At 38.4% G+C, this 23,100-nt stretch overlaps 1 protein-coding gene and 1 non-coding gene across 2 annotated transcripts in view; one reads left to right on the top strand and one right to left on the bottom strand.

Annotated features, from left to right (window-relative positions):
• DKK2 (dickkopf Wnt signaling pathway inhibitor 2) overlaps positions 1–23,100 on the top strand; it is a 98,242-nt gene that overhangs the window by 45,149 nt on the left and 29,993 nt on the right. The window lies entirely within an intron of this gene.
• LOC112404059 (U5 spliceosomal RNA) lies at positions 302–415 on the bottom strand. The gene has a single exon (XR_003004036.1). It is a non-coding gene; the product is annotated as a U5 spliceosomal RNA (small nuclear RNA).

Raw genomic sequence — 23,100 nt, 5'->3', positions numbered from 1 at the left:
AGAGAGAGAGAGAATAAGTCTTTCCAGCTATGTGCAAACAGAAAGTCTAGAACACTTCCCTGAACTATCGGTCTACAGAGAAAATATTCTGTGGTAAACTGCTATCCCACACTAAGACTGCGAATCTACATTGAAATTTGTAACTTTGAACATTAAGAGAGATTCTATTTACACTTGGCCTGAAATTGCTTGTGAACTGAACGAAAGTGCCAGGAACTTAAAAGGAACCAACTGTATTATTTTTTTTCAAACTTCTGCTTTCACTTCACAATAATGTCTTCCATTAAAACTAAATGATTAGCGCCCTTAAAGCAAGGCCTCAAACAATTAACGTAAGACCCGAAGTTGTTTCCCTCATTGGAAATTTTTAGTGAAAATCAAAATATTCATTCAATATCAAGAGGAACCAGAGAATGCCCTCTGCTTCTATAACACATATCTAGTAAGAGAAACTCCTGCTGCACTGCTACATAGTGTCAAGATATAATGCCTGTCAAAAGTTTTCAGGGACTTCTGCAAATAAATATGGGTTGAAGGAAATTTTTTATTGCGCCATTTTATAATTGTACTGTGTGCGGTACACTCTTGATATTGAAATCACCCTTTCTATTCTGGAAATATCTTAACGTTCACACAGTGACTCTGAGCTACCATTAGGGGGCAATGTGGAGGAAGCTTGGCTAACTGGGATCTATTGATTCCTTTCAGTGTATTTTTCATTTCAATTATTGTATTTGTCCTCTCTGATTGTTCTTTATATTTTCTTTGTTAAAAAATTCTAACTTCTGGCTCTGTACATTCGTTCTCTTCCCAAGTTCTCTGATCATCTTTACGATGCTTATTCTGAAATCTTTCTTGTGTAGACTGCCTACCTCCACTTCACTTAGCTGTTCTTCTGGGGTTTTATTTTGTTCCTTCATCTGGAACATATTCCTCTGCCACCTCATTTTGTCTAAGTTGCTATTAGTATTTTTAGGTATGTGGTAGGTTGGTTACATTGCTCAACCTTGGCGAAGTGGCCCTCTGTAGGAGGTGCCCTATGGGTCCCAGCTGTGCGCTCCCCTCTGGTCACCCAGGTTCTAGGTGTTTCCCCTAAGATGTGTGGGTCCTTCTGTGGTGGCAGGCTGACTTTGTGGGCAGTCTGATAGGCTTGGTTGGCTCCTAGTCTGGTTGGTTGCCAGGCCCTGTCCCGTATGGATGCTGCTGGCTGCTGTTTGGCAGAGTCTGGTTACAAGGTAGCTGATTGCAGAACCCTAGGGGGCCCTAGGGCTAGTGCTCGCTCACCAGTGGGCAAGAGTCAGGGTGCCCGAAGGCCCACTGGTAGGGGCGTTGCCCACCCACTGGCAGGCGAAGCCAGAACGTGGGATTCTAGTGCCAGTCTACTGGCAGGCAGAGCTGGTTCCTGGAGTCTGGCTACAGGACCCAGGGATCCCAGAGCTTGCTTCAGCTGGTTGGGGTGGGGGGGTTCCTGACACAGTTGGGTATGAGGTCTGGGGTGTCCCGAAGGTTGTGAGGTGGGCCAGGGCCCAGCTAGTCCCAGGGTATGGTCTGGCCTGTGTTGCAGGATCATAGTTTTCTTGCTTCTCGTGTCTGCCCCTGGTGGGTGAGGCTGGTCTAGTGGCTTATGCAGGCTTCCTGTCGGGAGGGTGCCTGCCGACTGATGGGTGGAGCTGGGTCTTAGCCCTCTGGTGGGCTGGGCCATGTCTAGGGGCATGTCTGGAGGCAGCTGTGGGCTCTTCAATCTTTAGGCAGCCAGTCTGCTGATGGGAGGGACCATGGCCCCACCCAGTTAGTTGTTTGGCTGAGGTGTCCCAGCACTGGACTCTACAGGCTGTTCAGTGGGGTCAGGTCTTGGCACTAACGAGCCAATATGTCAGCTGCCAGGAGTGTTCTCGCATTTGAATGTTCCCCAATATGTCTCCCACCAGTGTCTATGTCCCACAAGTGAGCTGCAGCCCTGCCACACACACCTCTCCAGAAGACTCTCGAAGACCAGCAGGTAAGTCTGGTGCAGGCTCCTATCAAATTACTGATTTCTCCCTGTGTCCTGGTGTGCATGAGATTTTGTGTGTACCCTTTAAGAGTGAAGTCTCTTATTTCCCCCAGTCCTGTGGAGCTCCTGCAGTTAAGACCTGTTGGCCTTCAATGCCAAATGCTCTGGGGCCTCATCTTCCTGGTGCCAGACCCCCTGGTGCCAGATCTTCTGGAGCCAGAACCCCCCTCGTTCTGGTCCCTTATGTCTCTAGTTGCAGAAGATCTTTTCTGGTAGGTTCCAGTCTTTATCATCAATGGTTATTCTGCAGATAGTTGTGATTTTGAAGCACTCCTGAGAGGAGGTGAGCACAGGGTCTTTCTGCTCTACCATCTTGGCTGCTTTCTGATCCAGCAGCAGCTGGGATCTAAACTGGGTCCTGAGCAAAGACTCAGGTGGATTTTGTATTGTATATTTGAATATCTGAGTGAGATTCCTTTCCTTCCTCATTCCCTCCCACCTTCCTCACTTCCTTCTTTTCTTCCTCTCCCCCTCCCTCCCTTTCTTCCTTTCTTTCTTTACTTAAATGTTTTGTGATAATTATAGATTCACAAACAGTCGTAATAAATAACATAGATTTGCTGTACTCTTTGCCCAGTTTCTCCCAGTGGTAACAACTTGCAAAACTATAGTACAATATCACAACCAGGATAATGACATTGATATAGGTCAAGGTATAGAACATTTCCATTCCACAGGGACCTACCATGTTCCCTTTTATAGTCACATCTACTTCTCTCTTGCCCTAATTCTGTCATTTCAAGAATGTTCCATAAATGGAGTCATACAGTATATGATCTTTGGAGATTGGCTTTTGTCACTCAGCATAATTTTCTGAAACTTCATTCAAGCTGTTACGTGTATCAACAGTTCATCCTTTTTATTGCTGAGTAGTATTCCATGGTATGGATACACTGGTTTGTTCAACTATTCACCTGTTGAAAGACATCTGGGTTTGTTTCCGATTTTTGTCTACTAAGAATAAAGCTGCTACAGAAGCTTGCATACCAACGTTCATAGCAGCATTATTCACAATAACCAAAAGGCAGAAACAACTCAAGTGCACATCAACAGATAAGTGGATAAACAAAATGTGGCATATATATATAAGCATGGAATATTATTCGGTCTTAAAAAGGAATGAAATTCTGTATATGCTACCACATGGATGTACCTTGAAAGCATTATGCTAAGGGAAATAAGTCAGACACAAAAGGACATATTGTATGATTTCACTTATATGAATTACCAAGAATAGGCAAATTCACAGAGACAGAAAGTAGCATAGAGGTTATGAGAGGCTGAAGGAGAGAGAGAAATGGGGAGTTATTTAATGAGCGTGAAGTTTGTGTTCGGGATAATGAAGAAGTTCTGGAAATGGATAGTGGCGATGGTTGCACCATACTGTGAATGTTCTTAATGCTAGTGAATTGTACACTTAAAAATGGTAAATTTTATGTTATGTATATTTTACCGCAATTTAAAAAAAAGAATATATAAGCATCTGTGCATAGGATTTTGTACGAACAGAAGTCTTAATTTCTCTGGGATGAAAGTCCACGAGTGCAGTTGTTGGTTTGTATGATAGTTACCTTTTTGTTTTTCAAGAAAATGCCAAACTGTTCTCCAGACTGCTATGCATTTTAATTCCCATCACCAATGTGCGAGTGATCCAGTTTCTCTGCATCCTCACCAAAATGTGGTGTTGTCACTAATATTTTAAAAAATGTTAATCATTCTGATAGGTGTGTATTGCTATCTCATTGTGGTTTTAAGCTGCATTTCCCTAATAACCAATGACGTTGGACATCTTTTCAGATGCATTTTGCCAATTTATATATCTTCTTAGGTGAAATGTCCCTTCGTGTCTTTTGCCTACTTTCTAGATGTGTTTGCTTTTTCACTGTTGACTTTTGAGAGCTCTTTGCATATTCTACATACTAGACCTTTGTCAGAGATGTAGTTTGCAAACATTTTCTACTACTCTTTCACTGTCTTTTAATCCTTCTAACAGTGCCTTTCATAGAGCAAAAGTTTTAAATTTTGATGAAGTCTGACTTATCATTTTTTCTTTTTGTGGATAATATTTGTTTTGTGTCCGGTCTAAGAACTCTTTGCTTAGTCCTAGATCCCAAAGTTTTCTCCTCCTTTTTTTTTTCTAAAAATTTTATAGTTTTACATTTACATTTAAACCCATGATTTATTTTGAGTGGGTTTTTGTATAACGTATACAATTTAGGTCAAGATTATTATTATTTCCCTTATGGATAACCAATTGCTTTTGCACCATTTGTTGAAAAGAGTATCCTTTCTCCATCAAATTTTTTAAGTAACCCTGAAATAATGCTTGTTTCTTCCTTCCTTCCCCCCTCCCTCCCTTCGTCTTACTCTTTTTGGCCACTGCTTCACGTTATCAACAGTATCTTCACTGTAGCTGTTTTTCTTTCTGTAAACAGAAGTTTGGGCACCTTCATGCTATGAAGTTTGATGACTGTGTATATGGAAGGCACAAATTTATGTTCTCCTATATATTTATAAAACACCTAAATCAGCATTTTGCTAGCCCATTTTTGTACTTTCATAATCGTCATGTTAATTGAGCAAAAGAGAGATGGAGACGGGTAAAACATTCCAGTCCTCTCTTTGTTGTACAACGTACTCAGCAGCCTCAGTTCATCTGGATTTATTTCTGTTCTGGTGTATTAGGAGCACCAGGAACTTGGGAATGAGGCACAGGTGACTTTGTAGTTAGCAAAAGTGGTGCTGAGAGCAGTAATTTATGCAAATAGATCCTATACATTCCTTCTTTCCTCCCTCCTTCCCTCTCTCCTTCCTCCTATGAATAGTTAATAAATAACTGGGAATAATATGTTACACAAAATAGACAGGTCTTTGCTTTCATAGAGGTTTTATCCTAGTGACGGAGGAAGAAGACAAGTAAATAGATTAAATAATCACGGATTAGAATGAATGCCATTTTATAAGGTTTTATCATTGTCATACACTGAAATACTTCAAACCTTCAAATATTAGTTGTGTTGACTGTGATAACAGAATTACAAAATGTGTCATTAGAGTGATATGTTTTGATTCATTGACACTATTTTATTGATTTGCCCCATATTTATTGCATATACCAACATTGTGCTAGTTGCTGCTATAATCCGGAAGAAAAAAACTTCATAAGTTTTGACTTCCAAGGATTTATAATTTAGCTGAGGAGACAAGAATATACATAAACAAGTGTCATATAAAGAGAATGAATGATACATGAAAGTAAAAAAATGACAAGAGTTCAGTGAAGAGGCACAGTCCCTTCCCTTGGGAATAATCATGGAAAAGCATGGGTAGGCAACATCGTAAAGCTGGGCTTTGCAGCCAACCTTAAAGGAAGACAGGATTTCAAGTAGTCAAAGACCATGGAAGAGGCAAAGGGTAATGGAATGATGGCCCTAAGAAAGGCTCAGCGTGGGGGGAAAACACGACTCCTCTGTTTCAGAAATGATACAAAGACCGGTTTGACATAGTTTAAAAAGTAGGAGATTCAAATACAAAGGGAACAAAATGCATGGCAATGCATTTTGAATGCTAGTGGAGAGATGTCTATTTGTACCCTGACCCTGTACTCACAACAGCTTCTAAAAGAATCCAAACAAAGATTCAGGCTTTAAAGAGGATGGAAGACTGTTTCCATTTGTGTAATAGCTTTTAAGATTTTAGACTGAATAAAGTGTAATGTTTTATTTAAAAAATTTTATTTTTCCAATGAAAGGCTAGAAATACTTAACTAATGTGTCAACATGAAATCACAATAATTTGACTGTTATTTCAATTTACTTAAAAAAGTGAATTCAGACCATACCTTTATGAATCCACAGGGCACAATTTTGCTTTACTCTGATTCCATCCATTATTACAATATACATTCCAATATATTTTGCATCAGCAAAATTATGAGATCATTTTCACCTGTTGCTTTTTTCAATCGGGCAGCATGTTCAAGAGTTGGAGTCCTGACCTGTATTGAATCCTTGCTCGTGTCACTTAATAATAATAATGTTTATATCATGTTGTTTTTGTTAAGGATAAAAAGAGACCAGGTATGTGAATTTTTTAAAAAATTGGTATAGTGCAAATTTAACATTATTAGATAATAAACTTCATGATGGCTCAGACTGCCCTTCATATATCTTTGCATTCTCCGAGTGCCTACTGTGGTACCTGGCACACAGCACCTATTTACCATCAGTAGCATTATTGAAAATAGCAACTATACCACAGTACACTTATTTGCCTGTACACATAGAGTCTGTTTTTACGTTTGTTGATGAATAAATGAATGTTCTATGAACTTGTTTATAAAGAACTACTTATGTAGTTATTCTATTTAATCATAGTGAACCATTCAGAATAGAAAAGTCATATTATTTGTGTCAAAGAAAACACCACTCACAGAATTATTACTCATTATACTTCTGGGATGATATATCTAGTGTAATGCTGAATAAAAGTCAAATTACATGTGTTCTACTGGCTTCACTTTATGTTTAAGCATATATAATATAGTCAGTATATAACATGCTGAAAAGTTAAGAAGTTTAAACTAAATATTTAAACTTAATTTTTGATAACATGATTATATATATGTGTGTATATATATAAACGTATCTGTAAGTATATACCTATATGTGCAAATAAGTAGATGTATAGATATTACAGATATACAACCATATGGTCTAAATTGAAATTAATACTGCTAGTGCCTCAGAATGTTCTGAGTTTCAAATCACATTGATAGTGAAAAAATTAACATGTACAGCTATACAGCAATTTTGTTGTTAAAATTAAAATTTTATTCCAGAACTCTTACTGCATTCTATATGGGAGAAGCTTTCTGTAATATAGATTGGTGTAGCAGAAGCTGTAATACAACTACCAAAATGAAATTTTATGTGTAGGTTTGTGGATGAGTAATTTAAGACTTGTAGTAGTAAAGTGACTAGTTTCATGTATTGTCCCCTTATGAATCTATTTGACCATTTATAAAAGTCTTATGTGGTTAAATGTCCAGGTTTAACAAAGAAACAAGCACCTGGATACTGTGATGTATGAGAAAAGACAGAAACTGCATCTGTGCACGAGTGCAGCAAGTTTAAGTCGGTAGTAAGTCTTTGAACAACATGGCATCTGCTGAGTGTGTCACACACTTAGCAGAGCAGATCCTGAACACGTGCAAGTCCTCACGGTTTTGGTCAGCAGCAGTGTCCAACAGTGATATGGGGCTCCTTCTAGGATAAGTCACAAGTGTGTAATTTAGCATGGAGTGGCCTATTTACGGTACACAGGAGGATACCTTGCTGGTTGTTTTTTTCCAGAGTTATTAAATCTTAGCAGCAGTTAACATCCAGGATACTGTATGACTTTACACAAGATGACAGGATGCTTCCTACACTCTTCCTGTCTTTCAAAAAATGATATTAAGTAGTCTAATCAGAACTCAAGGAATGGGGAAAATGTGAGTTTTTGAGCCAGATGAACTTGCCTTCAAATCCTGGCTCTTTATTTAGCTTTTTTTGGCCCAGGTTTTAGTCTTTTTGTACAACAGACAGAACAATATGCACCTTGTATGGTCATTTTGAGTATTAAATGAGATAATGGATGCAAACCTTCAATATAATGCCCGACATCTGTTAGATGCTCACACTCCCGCATCCTTCAACATCACACCTCCTTTCCATTTCCTATCGTCCAAGGAGACACTAACAAAAAAATCTTAAGAGTTTTATAAATTTTCAAAGTAAAAACTTTGAATGCTTTCCTGTTGAAAATTGATGCTGATTCATATAAAAAGAATGCAATAGCTTCTGAGATATTGGTACCTATAAGAAAAAGCCAGCAACTGTTCTAAGAACTTTATATATGTTATTATTTTAATCCATACAGTAATAAATACCCCATCTGGTAGATATTATTCTAAGCATTTTGCATATGCTTATCATAACAATCGTGAGGAAGAAAGTACCAACTTACTTATATTGGCCTTATGACAAGAATACAAGCTCGGCAAGAGGAAGGCATGTTTAACAACCACCTTGTATTTTAATGTTACTTTGCTCTGCACTTAATACACAGTGAAGAAACATTAGTTGATTGTTCTTTCTTGAGAACTTTCACTGCTAAACCCAGAACAATGACAGTATAGAGACTCCATTTCCCTGATCCAAGTACTAACCAAGAAGCTCTAAGCAGTAAAGATGTACCTAGTAGGCGAAAAAGCAAGAGTCCTACTTTGTAATTTGTGAATAACCTTGATAAAGTTCAAACCTTGGGAAGTGGTTTGTTCATTTATGTAAAGATGGGGTGGAGAGATGGGGTAGGGGGTGGGCAGAGAAAGAGTGAGAGAGAGGGAGGAAGGGAAGGAGGGAGGGAGGAAGGGAGATGACAGTTCTCTAAATCCTCATGTGTTCGAGATTACTAGCGAATTACTCTTGAAGTACTCAGATTGCATTTCAGGAGTTGCGCTGAAAAAAGGTGTATTAGCAAAAAATTTATTATGGCATGACCAGTCTGAGACCCTTACTTCTCTGAACCTATTAACTAGCATCGCAAAGGAATGGATGCTCCATTACAGTGGACTTAGAGTACCAAGGGGAGTAGTGTCAGGTTGCTACATCTGGATTATTTTCAGGGGTGGAAAATAAAATAATGAGGATACCAACTGGGCCACCCACTGCAAAATGTGGGTGACCAAATAAGCCAACGGAACCTCTAATGAGTATTTACTCCAAAGGACTCTGCATGTAAACTACTTCCAGACTGATGTGGTGCCAAGCTCAGAGGATTAAGTCTTTCAATGGCTTTTGTTGGTCAGCAGCCAAGGCATCTAGGAACAAAGGAGGGGGTCTCCTTATTAAACATATCAAGAATATTACTTTCAGGCAAGAAGAATGCAAAGAATGGATCAAAGAACACCATAAAATAGATGGAAGACAGCAGAAATAAGTAACAACAGCGTCATTCATACTCTGAGTTCAGGGTGATTTCGTTTAGTTAGGGCATTATTTTTCAGAAGACTTTAAAGCACTGCTTAACATTTATGTGGTCTGGCCTACATTATAGGTAGTTGTGTACATGTCTTTGGTTTTGATGATCTGGAGGGCAGGAGTTTCCTCTGCCCTGTCTCATGAGTGCGCCATTAATCTTCTGGTGCTTTCTTCTTCCCGCACTAAGCAGAGTATAGGTATAGGTTGTTTAAGAATTCTTTCTGAAATATGTTAAATTGAATTTGCAACCACTATTGCTTTAATAATATAGAAAACATAAGGAGGAACATATCATGGTATTTTTTTAAATTTTTTTTTTTTTTTTTTAAGGAGAGGTAAATCTGTAATACAAAGAAATTGCATGTCTAGAGAGAACAGCTCAATATCACTTAGAAAGTTAGTGGCTGGGTTTATCCTGACTTAGGGATCTTGTATATCTCAGACTAATCAAAGCCCCCAAAGCAATGCAAATGACAGAGTACATATGGAAAATCACATTCTCTGTATGTTTACCCAGAGAAAATACAAAGCAAGAAAATGTTTGCACACTGTGACAAAAGTCAGTGCTAGAACAGATTCTAAGATGGCCACCCAAACAAATGTTTACTTCTGTAAAGCAAAGCAAAACAAAACCTAATTGGGTATTTTAAAAGTTTGAAATGTAACAACAACACTTACTTGATTCCTTTTTTCCGTTTCCAAGTAGTTGTGTTAACATTTTGGAACATTTACCTTTCTGATTCTTCTCAAAGAAGCGGTCAATTGCATTTTATAGCAAGATTTCCTAAGAGACATTGTCAAATGTAAATCTTGGCCACCAGTTTCTCCCTCTTTAGGCACGAGGTAGCCACATGGGTATTCAGAGTTGGCCTGCAATCCTGGAACTGTACTGTATGGTTTAAAGACTTTTCCGATGATCAGCATTGCCTGTTTTGCCACAGTCCTAGCATAGATAACTGTCCCTCTTTTCTGAGTGGACTACAATTGCATGCTTGCAGTTATACACATATTCAGAAAGCTTCCAAAATGTTTGTTTATTTATAGTCTTAACAGTCTCATTATAGTGCCAGAAAATGTTTTCTGTGAAGGAGATAGCAACATTATCCCTATTTCATAAATGTGAAAACTGAGGTTACATAGTCACGCAGCTCAAAAGTGGTAAAACTGGGATTCAAACCCAAGCCACCTGGCTCAAGCACACTAAAGTTTGACCCAAACTCAAAAACACATGTTCTAAGGAAAATAATGATAGTGGTGGGATTTTCATAAAGTCCTATCCAACTCAGTATCCCTGAAACTGTATGGTATGCATCTCCCTCCTTTATTTCACATCCAGCTCCGTAGCAGAAATAGGAAGTTCTCCAGGTCTTATGCCCCTGGGCGGGTGGTCCCACACAGTAGATTTGACAGGAAGGTTGGAATTATGGAGTGAAGGAGATTTCTGACCAGTTTACACTCCTGGGGATATTTCTGTGCTCTCGAGGACTCCCTGTCTTCCTCTTGTCAGCTCCTTTCCTTTGCTACCACCAGTAAATTCCAAGTTGCTTTATTTCCCCTTACTTCAGAAGGCAGTAGAATATTTCTCACACCTAAAGCAAGCAAAGCGTATCAAAAACTTTTTCTTTTCTTTTGGCTGCTTTGGGTCTTCGTTGCTGCCCGCAGCCTTTCTCTAGTTGTGGCGAGTGGGGCTACTCCTCCTTGCGGTGCGCGGGCTTCTCATTGCGGTGGCTTCTCTTGTTGTGGAGCACGGGCTCTAGGCACACAGGCTTCAGTAGTTCTGGTGCATGGGCTCAGCAGTTGTGAGTCGCGGGCAGTAGAGCACAGGCTCAGTAGTTGTGGCACGTGGGCTCAGTAGTTGTGAGTCGCGGGCTCTAGAGCGCAGGCTCAGTAGTTGTGGCGCACGGGCTTAGTTGTTCCACAGCATGTGGGATCTCCCTGGACCAGGGCTCGAACCCGTGTCCCCTGCACTGGCAGGTGGATTCTTAACCACTGCGCCACCAGGGAAGCCCATATCAAAAACTTGTAAAGTTTCTATTGCCAGGGGGCAGAAAGAAACAGGTTGAAAGTGTGTCAGAAGGGAAAACATACCCTCCTTTCTTTTTTTAAACTATCCTTTCCCCTCCCCACCCCATCATTTAAACACTACAGTTGGTCCAAGTTATGTAATTGATTTTCAGAGTAAAGCTTTTTTGGTGTGTAATTCTGGAGTCAGCATGGCACTGAATTTCTGAGGGGAGGGCTGGGACACGTGGGGACAGATATATGAGGAAGGGGGGGCCTTAGCACTACTGAGAGAGTAGGTCCCAGGAGTGATGGAGCTCAGGGAAATAGTCCTGGAGAAGGAGAAGTGGGAGCACGTGGGATGGCTCCAGGCTGTGTGAGACGAGAGGGAAGAGGGGTCCCAAACCGGAGCCTAAAAGTTTGAACAGAGACAGAGGAAGGAAAGCCAGGCATCGGTTCTCAGCAAAGATCATGAAACTGCTTCTTTGCAGTAATTGACTCCTGAAGAAAAACAGAATTTAAAAAAAAAAAGCATAAATCAGCCTCATCCTCCAGGAACCTAGCACTCAACTTAATTTCAGAAAGGAGTTGGGATTTGTTTTAGGTCAAATGCTGAAATTTCTTCTTGAGTACTTTTGTTTTACTCTGGGAGTGTCTCTAAGTTGACCAGTCATGCTTCTGTGAAATCCAAATTGGCAACATGGGAAAGGGAGGGAGAGAATATGACCGTATATCTTGAGGGAGTGTCTTTTTATCTTCTCTTCAGTGGGGGAGTCAATAATATTAACTCCTTTTCTCTTAACCTGAAGAAACTACAACCAGAGCCAGCTCTTCAATTTTCTGTAAATCCCATGTGTGACAAGGGTTCGGGAATCTTGCCAACACATTCAAAGCCAAACTGCCCAGAAAGCCATATGGAAAATGAAGACTCAGAGACCTCATTATGCAGAGCATTCTACGCATTATGTATTTCTGCTATCTGGTGGGCACACTGTGTTTCACAACAACTTTAATTAAAGGTAAATATAGGAGCTTCCCTGGTGGCGCAGTAGTTGGGGGGCCGCCTGCCGATGCAGGGGACATGGGTTCGTGCCCCGGTCCGGGAAGATCCCACATGCCGCGGAGCGGCTGGGCCCGTGAGCCATGGCGGCTGAGCCTGCGTGTCCGGAGCCTGTGCTCCGCAACGGGAGAGGCCACAACAGTGAGAGGCCCACGTAACACACACACACAAAAAAGTAAATATAATATTTGCAATAAATTTAAGAATATGAAGCAAGGTCCCACTATTTAGACTCTTACTTTAAATCTTAATCACAATCAAGACCTCCTTAATGGAGAGAAAAAAAAAGATTTATGTGTACGTACGTGTGCGCACACACACACACACACACACACACACACACACTAATATGCTAGAGGGAGGGCTGCTATGGTTGAATCACTTTAAGCAAGTTGCTAAACTGTCCTAGCTTTATTATCCCCATCTATAAAATGACAATAACAACCAAAATGAGACAAGCTCTGTAAAAAGTTGAGGAGCCCCACAGTGGATGGGGACTCTATTTGACTTAGGTATCTCCAAATCTTGGACCTCTACTACGTCTCACTCTCTGAGGTTTCCTTCCTTCCCTTCTTTCCTCCCTCCATCCCTTTCTTCCTCTCTACTTCCTTTCTTAACATGTATTTATCAACTCTATTAAATGCTATCTATTGTGTTCGAGGTAATTAAAATCCCCAGCAGAGAAGAAAGATCTGTACCCTAAGGTGGATGCATCCTTCTCTTTAAAATCCTTATGTAGCTTCCTAGTACTTTTACAATAGAGACCAATATCTGGGTCGTGGCCTAGCAAGCCTCATCTCACTCCACTGCCATCTTGTTCTCATCCCTCTGGACACTTCGGCCTTCTTTTTCACCATGCAGTTTCCTGCCACATACATACATATATATATATATATATATATATAAAACGTTTTCCAGGATAGATCGTATCTTGGGTCACAAATCAAGCCTTGGTAAGTTTAAGAAAAGTGAAGTTGTATCAAATATCTTTTCTGACCACAACGCTATGAGACTAGATATCAATTACAGGAAAAAAATTGTAAAACATACAAACATATGGAGGCTAAACAATACACTACTAAATAATCAAGAGATCACTGAAGAAATCACAGAGGAAATCAAAAAATACCTAGAAGCAAATGACAGTGAAAACACGATGACCCAAAACCTATGGGATGTAGCAACAGCAGTTCTAAGAAGGAAGTTTATAGCAATACAAGCATACCTCAAGAAACAAGAAACATCTCAAATAAACAACATAACCTTGCACCTAAAGCAATTAGAGAAAGAAGAACAAAAAACCCCAAAGTTGGCAGAAGGAAAGAAATCATAAAAATCAGATCAGAAATAAATGAAAAAGCAATGAAATAAAACAAAAGCTGTTTCTTTGAGAAGATAAAGAAAATTAATAAACCATTAGTCAGACTGATCAAGAAAAAAAGGGAGAAGACTCAGATCAATACAATTAGAAATGAAAAAGGAGAAGTAAAAAGTGACACTGCAGAAATACAAAGGAGAGATTACAAAAAGCAAATATATGCCAATAAAACGGACAACAACCAGGAAGAAATGGACAAATTCTTAGAAAAGCACTACTTTCTGAGACAGAATGAGGAAGAAACAGAAAATATAAACAGACCAATCACAAGCACTGAAATTGAAACTGATTAAAAATCTTCCAACAAACAAAAGCCCAGAACCAAATGGCTTCACAGGTGAAGTCTATCAAACATTTAGAGAATAACTAGCACCTGTCCTTCTCAAACCCTTCCAAAATATAGCAGAGGGAGGAACTCTCCCAAACTCCTTCTATGAGGCCACCATTCCCCTGATACCAAAATGAAACAAAGATGTCACAAAGAAAGAAAACTACAGGCCAATATCACTGATGAACATAGATGCAAAAATCCTTAACAAAATACTAGCAAACAGAATCCAACAGCACATTAAAAGGATCATACACCATGATCAAGTGGGGTTTATCTCAGGAATGCAAGGATTCTCCAATATACGAAAATCAATCAATGTGATGAACCATATTAACAAATTGAAGGAGAAAAGTCATATGATCATCTTAATAGATGAAAAAAAGCTTTCAAAAAAATTCAATACTGGTTTATGATAAAAAACCGTCCAGAAAGTAGGCATAGAGGGAACTTACTCAACATAATAAAGGTCATATATGACAAACCCACAGCCAACATTATTCTCAATGGTGAAAAACTGAAACCATTTCCACTAAGATCAAGAACAAGACAAGGTTGCCCACTCTCACCACTATTATTCAAAATAGTTTTAGAAGTTTTATCTCCAGCAATCAAAGAAGAATCCAAAGCAATCTTGAGAAGGAAAATCGGAGCTGGAGGAATCAGGCTTCCTGACTTCAGACTATACTACAAAGCTACAGTAATCAAGACAGTATGGTACTGGCACAACAACAGAAATATAGATCAATGGAACAGGATAGAAAGCCCAGAGACAAACCCATGCACATAGGGTTACCTTATTTCTGATAAAGGAAGCAAGAATATACAATGGAAAAAAGACAGTCTCTTTAATAAGTGGTGCTGGGAAAACTGGACAGCTACATGTAAAAGAATGAAATTAGTACACTCCCTAACACCATACAGAAAAATAAACTCAAAATGGATTAAAGACCTAAGTGTAAGGCCAGACACTATAAAACTCTTAGAGGAAAACATAGGCAGAAACACTCTATGACATCAATCACAGCAAGATCCTTTTTGACCCACCTCCTAGCGCAATGGAAATAAAAACAAAAATAAACAAATGGGACCTAATGAAACATAAAAGCTTTCGCACAGCAAAGGAAACCATAAACTAGACAGAAAGACAACCCTCAGAATGGGGGAAAATATTTGCAAAGGAAGCAACTGACAAAGGATTAATCTCCAAAATATACAAGCAGCTCATACAGCTCAATATCAAAAAAACAAACAACCCAATCCAAAAATGGGCAGAAGACCTAATTAGACATTTCTCCAAAGAAGATATACAGATTGCCAACAAACACATGAAAGGTTGCTCAACATCACTAATCATTAAAGAAATGCAAATCAAAACTACAATGAGGTTCATCTCACACTAGTCAGAATGGCCATTATCAAAAAGTCTACAAACAATAAATGCTGGAGAGGGTGTGGAGAAAAGGGAACCCTCTTGCACTACTGTTGGGAATGTAAACTGATACAGCCACTATGGAGAACAGTATGGAGGTTCCGCAAAAAACTAAAAATAGAACTACCATACGATCCAGTCGTCCCACTACTGGGCATATACCCTGAGAAAACCGTAATTCAAAAAGAGTTATGTACCACAATGTTCACTGCAGCTCTGTTTACAATAGCCAGGACATGGAAGCAACCTAAGTTTCCATCGACAGATGAATGGATAAAGAAGATGTGGCACATATATATAGTGCATTATTACTCAGCCATAAAAGGAAATGAAATTGTGTTATTTGTGGTGAGGTGGATGGATCTAGAGACTCTCATACAGAGTGAAGTAAGTCAGAAAGAGAAAAACAAATACCACATGCTAATACATATATACGGAACCAAAAAAAAAAATGTTTCTGAAGAACCTAGGGGCTGGAGAGCAATAAAGATGCAGACATAGAGAATGGACTTGAGGACACGGGGAGGGGGAAGAATAAGCTAGGATGAAGTGAGAGAGTGGCATGGACATATATACACTACCAAATGTAAAATAGATAGCTAGTGGGAAGCAGCCACGTAGCACAGGGAGATCAGCTTGGTGCTTTGTGTCCATCTAGAGGGGTGGGATAGGGAGGGTGGGAGGGAGAAGCAAAAGGGAGGAGATATGGGGATGTATGTATATGTCTAACTGATTCACTTTGTTATACAGCAGAAACTAACACACCAGTGTAAAGCAATTATACTCCAATAAAGATGTTAAAAAAAATAAAATAATAGAACTAAAAGGAATACCATTTATATTTAAATATGATTAACCAACTTTGTGATATAACAATATATGTGTTTATATATTAAATAATAAGATCTAGCTGTAGGTTTAATAAGTACCACAATTTTAATTAATTAATTGTTTTGGCTGTGTTGGGTCTTTGTTGCTGCGCGCAGGGTTTCTCTAGTTGTAGATAGTGGGGGCTACTCTTCGTTGCAGTGCGTGGCCTTCTCATTGAGGTGGCTTCTCGTTGTGAAGCACAGGCTCTAGGTGAGCAGGCTTCAGTAGTTGTGGCACACGAGCTCAGTAGTTGTGGCTCGCGGGTTCTAGAGTGCAGGCTTAGTAGTTGTGGTGCATGGGTTTCATTGCTCTGTGACATGTGGAATCCTCCCGGATCAGAGATAGAACCCATGTCCCCTGCACTGGCAGGCAGATTCTTAAGCACTGTGCCACCAGGGAAGTCCCTGTCCCATAATTTTAAAATGGTGATGAAACAGTATTTTGAGATCCAGAAATGACTGTAATGTGATATGAAGATATCTGTGATTTCTATTGTTGAGAAAATCACAGATACTGCTAATGCCACCGTGATCCATGTGTACATTTACAATTCAAGGACACGGAGTTGGAGATTAGTGAAAATAAAGATGTCATGCTTTCCCAACCAAGTTCAGAGACCTCTGGTTAAGAACCAGTCCACTGTTTGATGAGGGGAAAAAAAAAAAAAAAAAGATGGTTTAACCAACTGAGACTTGGAGATTATCTATGGATTTAATTTCTCAAGCTTTGTCCTGATGAAAAGAATAATATAGCTAAACACTTACAGCAATTAGTAAGTGCCAGACATTGTTTTAAGTGCTTTAAATATGTCACATCACCTCATTGTTAGAAAAACTTTATGAGGTAAGATTTTACAGAGGCACAGAGATGTGAAGTAACTTGTCTAAAGTCACACAATTTTGTAAGTGATAGAGCCAGGTCCATCATGGTCTTTTAACTATTGTGCTATATAACAACTGGTTTATTTGTATTTGCCTGAGTTTTGTGGCAAATAATGGAAGGGCAGGATTATGTGAGACATTTTTTTCCAGTAGAAAAAGTTATGAAACATATTTTAAATATCTATAAATTTGCATAGGGGGTTTATTACTGTCTAATTTAAATTGGTGAAACTAAATTGTTAATGTCAGAAGCACAAGAAAGGGAAAACTCATGCTTACAAAGAAAGTCTGTGACTATTAACTGTTACCAGATTTTTGTTTTCTTTTTCTTTTTTTTTTTAGTACAAGCTGTTGGTGGTTACAAACATTAGAGTTTGAAATTTCTTTATAAGGTTAAAACATTTTAAAATTTATTGTTGTATGGTTGTTTGACTCTTGGAATTCTGGAACCACTCTGTTGTGAAAATGTCAAGGTCTTAGAAGTTTTAATAAGATTAAAAATTTAGGAAAATTAACATGGTGTTAAAACATAGGTATTATAATTAAGTATTAAATATTTTTCAACTCTAAAAATTTTGCAAAAGAGAAAACTCACAATATGTACCAACTTTTCAACAGGGTCAAAACACTTTTTCTTTTTCTGAAAGATTTAATGAATTTAGGATTACTATTTTAGAACACACAGAAACTCAGCCAACTCTTGATTTTCCAGAGAAAGGGGAGATGAGATGGCATGAGGATTCATATGCAGTGTCAAGCCAAACTCAGTATTTAATATTAATATAAACCTTCTCTTTTATCAAAATATTAGTTAAGCTTCTAACAAGTCGATGAATTATTTAAATGGAATTAACCTCTTCATATATTAACTTGGCAAAAGAGAAAACTTTGGATAAAAAGAGAGAAAAAATCAGATGCTTGGACCCCCCAAATATGCATAATTATAATGAATAATAAATATCATTGACCATATTATTAAACTATTTTCCTCAAGAAAGAGGAAAAGAGGAAAAGAATGGAGAAACCAGTAGGAAAGAAGAAAATAGGAAAAATATAAACCTGTCCACTTCATTGTTCCTTTACAGTTTAATAATTATTGCTAAGACTCAATAGAAAAAGAATTTAATTAATTAGTTGTAAGCATTTTTTCTAATTATAAATTATAACTAATGTGAAGGAAAGTTTGCACATTTTAAAATAATATGAATGTTAATATAAAACATACTGAAACTTCAGGCGGTGTGTCTTAAGGCTAGTTGACCATATATTTAGTGAGACATAAATCACTGTTTACAAAATAAATTTATAATGGACATCTAGACATCTAAGTTTTTTCTATGCACGATTAGTTTTATCCTTTTTTATCTAAGTTCATACCCCCTCAGTTTAGTTTTCATGCCAGTGAGCAAACTGTTTTATAAATTGATGACATCTTGAGCAAACTCAGATTTTAAGCATTTTAAAAATTACTTGAGCTTCATTGTGTTTGAGCTTAATTGAATATCTATACACTCTATGGTAGGAAGGGCAAATTGGTTTCACAAGGGGCAAAAAATATTTGTTGAATGAATGAATGAGTGACTAAAAGTGAACTTCTGTCAACGATAACCTTTTCAATATCCCTCACCTTTGATAATATCCTTACTGTTGGCATAGATTTGTGCATATTTTGTGCTTATTCCTTTTTTTTTTTGGCCCTACGCGGGCCTCTCACCGTTGCGGCCTCTCCCACCGCGGAGCACAGGCTCTGGACGCGCAGGCTCAGCAGCCATGGCGCACAGGCCCAGCCGCTCTGCGGCATGTGGGATCCTCCTGGACCAGAGCACGAACCCGCGTCTCCTGCATTAGCAGGCGGACTCCCAACCATTGCGCCACCAGGGAAGTCCTGTGCTTATTCTTTATGAAGCATATTCCGTAGTTAAAAACAAAATTGAAATTCCAATTAAAATCTGACTTTTATGTTCTAGGAAGGAAGTTACTTATGGGAATTTTACCAATTGTAGGTCGAGGTCCCACTTAATCTCTGTATCCTCTTAAGAAACCTTTGAAAAAATAGGCATAAAGAATCAAGTAGACTTCCCAGAAAACTGAAGAGATTTATATGACAGGGAAAGGGGTAATTTCCTTGCATTGAGTACTGCAAGCCAACCATTGCTTAATGGCACCAAAGACCAATTTTCCAGAGTCCCTGAGAAAGAAGAGTGAGACCAATCAAGAACATAAACTTATGGGAGGCAATCAGGCACTCATAAAAACAGCTTAATGTAATGAAATTTTGTGATGTGGATACTTGTGAAATTTAATTTCTATCCACCAGGAAAATCCTTTTATATGTTTGGAATATTTTTCCACACAGACAAATAAAATCTTTTTTTAGACATCTTGTGAAAGTCAAATACAGTGATTGGGCATGTTTTTTGGTTTTCCAAAATGTTGTCTGCTTGATATGATCGACTATAAAGAAAAGAAATATAAACATGTGTCTGTATTTAATGTCATTTTTTCATTTCTTAATTTTTTAATAATAACCTTTCTGATTCATTCTGTTTTATTTAAGGAATGGGGAGAACATAAGGAAAATTGGATCTATTAGGCAGGAGGGCAACTGGTTGAACTGGATACCAAAAATTAAAAGCAGCTGTGCTCAAGCACGTAATTTTTGCCCTTCTTGCTTAATTAAAATTTTACCAAATTATATCCTTTAAAAATGATGCTAGCCATGTGTCCATGAATTTAGACTTCCTTCACAGTGCCTACCATATATTCAGTACAGTAGGACTTTTTTTTTTTTAGTTTATATGTCTGGCTTTGGGGGAGGTATAACATAAATGGGAGATTAAGAGTGACAATATCACCCTTGTTTCTTGACTACAGGTGTAAATCTTGTAAGGTATAAGTAATGTTCAATCCAAGCATATGCTCATAGATCTCTGGCTTGCATCTATTTTTTTTTTTAGAAGATGTTGGGGGTAGGAGTTTATTAATTAATTAATTTTTGCTGTGTTGGGTCTTCATTTCTGTGCGAGGGCTTTCTCTGGTTGTGGCAAGCAGGGCCCACTCTTCATCACGGTGCACGGGCCTCTCACTATCGTGGCCTCTCGTTGCGGAGCACAGGCTCCAGACGCGCAGGCTCAGTAGTTGTGGCTCACGGGCCTAGTTGCTCCACGGCAAATGGGATCCTCCCAGACCAGGGATCGAACCCGTGTCCCCTGCATTAGCAGGCAGATTCTCAACCACTGCGCCACCAGGGAAGCCCTGCATCTATTTTTGATTGATCCTTTTAAAAAGGATTGAGATTAGTATTGATACTTGAGCTTGGGATAATTAGTATTTTGTTAATAAAACTCTCAACAAAGATAAAAGATAGTACAACAGTCCATTCCAAGAACCCTGTATATAATTTATATATCTAATATACCTTTTTAATATACATTGTCATGTTATCAATCATTTCTATCCCAGGTCACAGAAATTGCAAAAATAAAGTTTTGCCATGCAGACAGTTCTGAATCAATTCTCAGTTCTTTTACTTCAGTAGAAGTGGTCAGCTAAATTTTTTGAAGAGTCCTTGTTCTTTTTTTTAAATGCTAGTAGATCACCATCCTAACAAATATGGACTACGTTCTCTTACTCTCCTTAGATTAAATGTCTCTGGAGTTCAGAATTCCTGTATTCAATAATTATTCACTGATCCTCCTCTATGTACCAGAAACTACGTGAACTTGCATATAGAGATGAGCTAAACACCTTACTTGCTCTTAGGGAAACGTCTGAACAATTAGTAGGTTGTGATAAATGTTGCAAAAAAGGGAAATGAGCTCTACTGAGAGCAGGGGTGGGTGTTCTGTTTCTGGGGTTGGGGTGCAGGAGGAGGGCATCAAGGAAAGGGCTCCACCAGAGGGGTAATATTCACTTAACTCTTCACTGGGCCATGTCGTAACTTAAATGTAGGATTTCCCTTTTTATCGGTATTCTGTAGTTAATAACAATAGCTTACTACCAAGCAATGTTCTTCATTTGCTCCCTTTGTATTTCTGATTATGGCAAATAAAACCACTTTGCATATCTAGGGTTAGCTGCAATTCACCAAAGGTTTCCATTGGTACATGAGATATTTGTTGACCTTTATTGGAAAAAAGTAATAATTTGCTTCTCCTTTTGTATTGTTAAGTGTCAAAAGATGAGTGGTGGTGAATTCATGGGTGGTGTGTTGATACCTACTAGGCGTGATTCCATTGGAGAGAAAACACTTATCCCACAGACACACTCTGGTGTGGTGGTTCCCTTGCCAGCCCTATAAAACCTCCCCAGGTGTCATGCTCAAGCCTAGTAAGTGGAGCCAGCAATGAGCCTATTTTAAAAATGTGTTCACCTTACATTTGCTTTCAGAGAGTTTCAGCTATAGAGAAAGTTTACCTTTCTGACTTTAGAAGGATGGGTAGGAAATATGGGTAAGAAAGAGAAGCAAAATAAGCCACTCAGCCTTCATTTTGGAGAAAGGCATGAGTATAACATTAAAAGAGAAAATAAAACCCGTTACATTTCCAGTAAGTTGCTATTTTAAGAGATAATTAACATTAGAATTTAGTACACTAATTTAGCGCCTTGTTCATTATTATTTATGAGCAAAAAAATTTCCACTAAGAAGTTCCACTGAGAAGCAAAGTTGCCTCACTGTGCAATTTCCCAAGTCTCTCCAACTGAAACCAAGTAGTGTTATTAATTATGAACTTGTGGGGTCATATTCCATAATGGGGAACTCTCTCCACATTGTCTGGAAGTGTTTCCATTCCAGTCTCTACAGACACGGCCATCTAACGCTGATGGTGGTTTCTGTACACCATGAACTGCCAGATGCCTGCTTTTCTCTGTCTCATAAAAATGAACGTTTCTCAAATCTGATTTAGACTGTCATTGAAATAATGGAGTGGTATACTAAAGAATGTATTTTTCCTTAAGATGCAATTACAGAAGCCATCTCTCTTTCCTCTCTTATTTTGCTATGATAAAAATAAATTTTTAGGTAGTCCAAATAGAAAATATAAGGAAGTGATGATAATATTAGGCAAAATGAATCAACAAACAAAATAACTCAAAACTTCAAAATTCAGATGCACAGTCCTAGGACTTTTAGATAACAGCTAATAGCTAACCATCTAAATCTTGCGTCTGTGAAATTTTAGCTGGCACAGTGGTGACTTTGGCTATATACGGAGGAGGAGACAGCTTTTCATCATGCAGGTTATTTTCTATTTTAGGGATTTTATGTAAATCAATGAAAATAGTAACACTTTACAACAGTTACAACGTACTTTAAGTAACAGGTTATCTCATTTGACCACTCAATGGTGTAGCAAATAGAATAGTAATTATTATACTCATTGTGTATTTGTGGAAACTGAGGCTTGGCTGATAATTTGCAAAAGACGGTGCTCACACTCATCCATACTTGGATTTTCCTCACCATAATGCATAGCAGGACTTTCACAGCCTAAGAAAACTAGATGTCAAGAGCTTAAGATAAATAAACTAGAATCATAAAGTGAGTACAGATTTGAAGTCTAAAATATTTGATTTTATTACCTGAAACTGATAGGGTTGTGCTACATTATCATAAGTTCTATGTCCCATTATTCTGTGATTCTGGAATGTCAGAGGAGGCTAAAGTATTCCCCTTTCTGCAGGGAACACTCTGAATCTCTCGCTCCACTCTTCACTGGGCTATGTAGTGACTTAAATGTAGGATTTCTGATTTTATGTGAGGGACTGCCTCACATGAACACAGGGCAAAAATATCTCAGTACCCTCTGAGCTTCTGACGGAAAGGAAGGAAAGATGGGGAATCTCAAAGTTTTCCCTTTTATCTACTGAATGAGGCAACTCATCTATAACCTTGAAAAATCATCAAAATGTAATTGATCCTCTAAGTGGTAATGGGTTAAAGCCTTCTCTGTCTCACATTTTTTCTTTATTAAACATTTGTTACTTTGTTCTTTTTATATAGAGCAAAACCACTGGAAAGGTATGAACAGAGTTTATACCAGAAGGGTATCTAGCCACCTCTTTAAATTTGTG

Source organism: Neophocaena asiaeorientalis, unplaced genomic scaffold (assembly GCF_003031525.2).
Source record: "Neophocaena asiaeorientalis asiaeorientalis breed wild unplaced genomic scaffold, Neophocaena_asiaeorientalis_V1.1 scaffold584, whole genome shotgun sequence".
Classification (NCBI taxonomy): Eukaryota; Metazoa; Chordata; class Mammalia; order Artiodactyla; family Phocoenidae; genus Neophocaena; species Neophocaena asiaeorientalis.
This window is presented reverse-complemented; position numbering and strand designations above follow the sequence as displayed.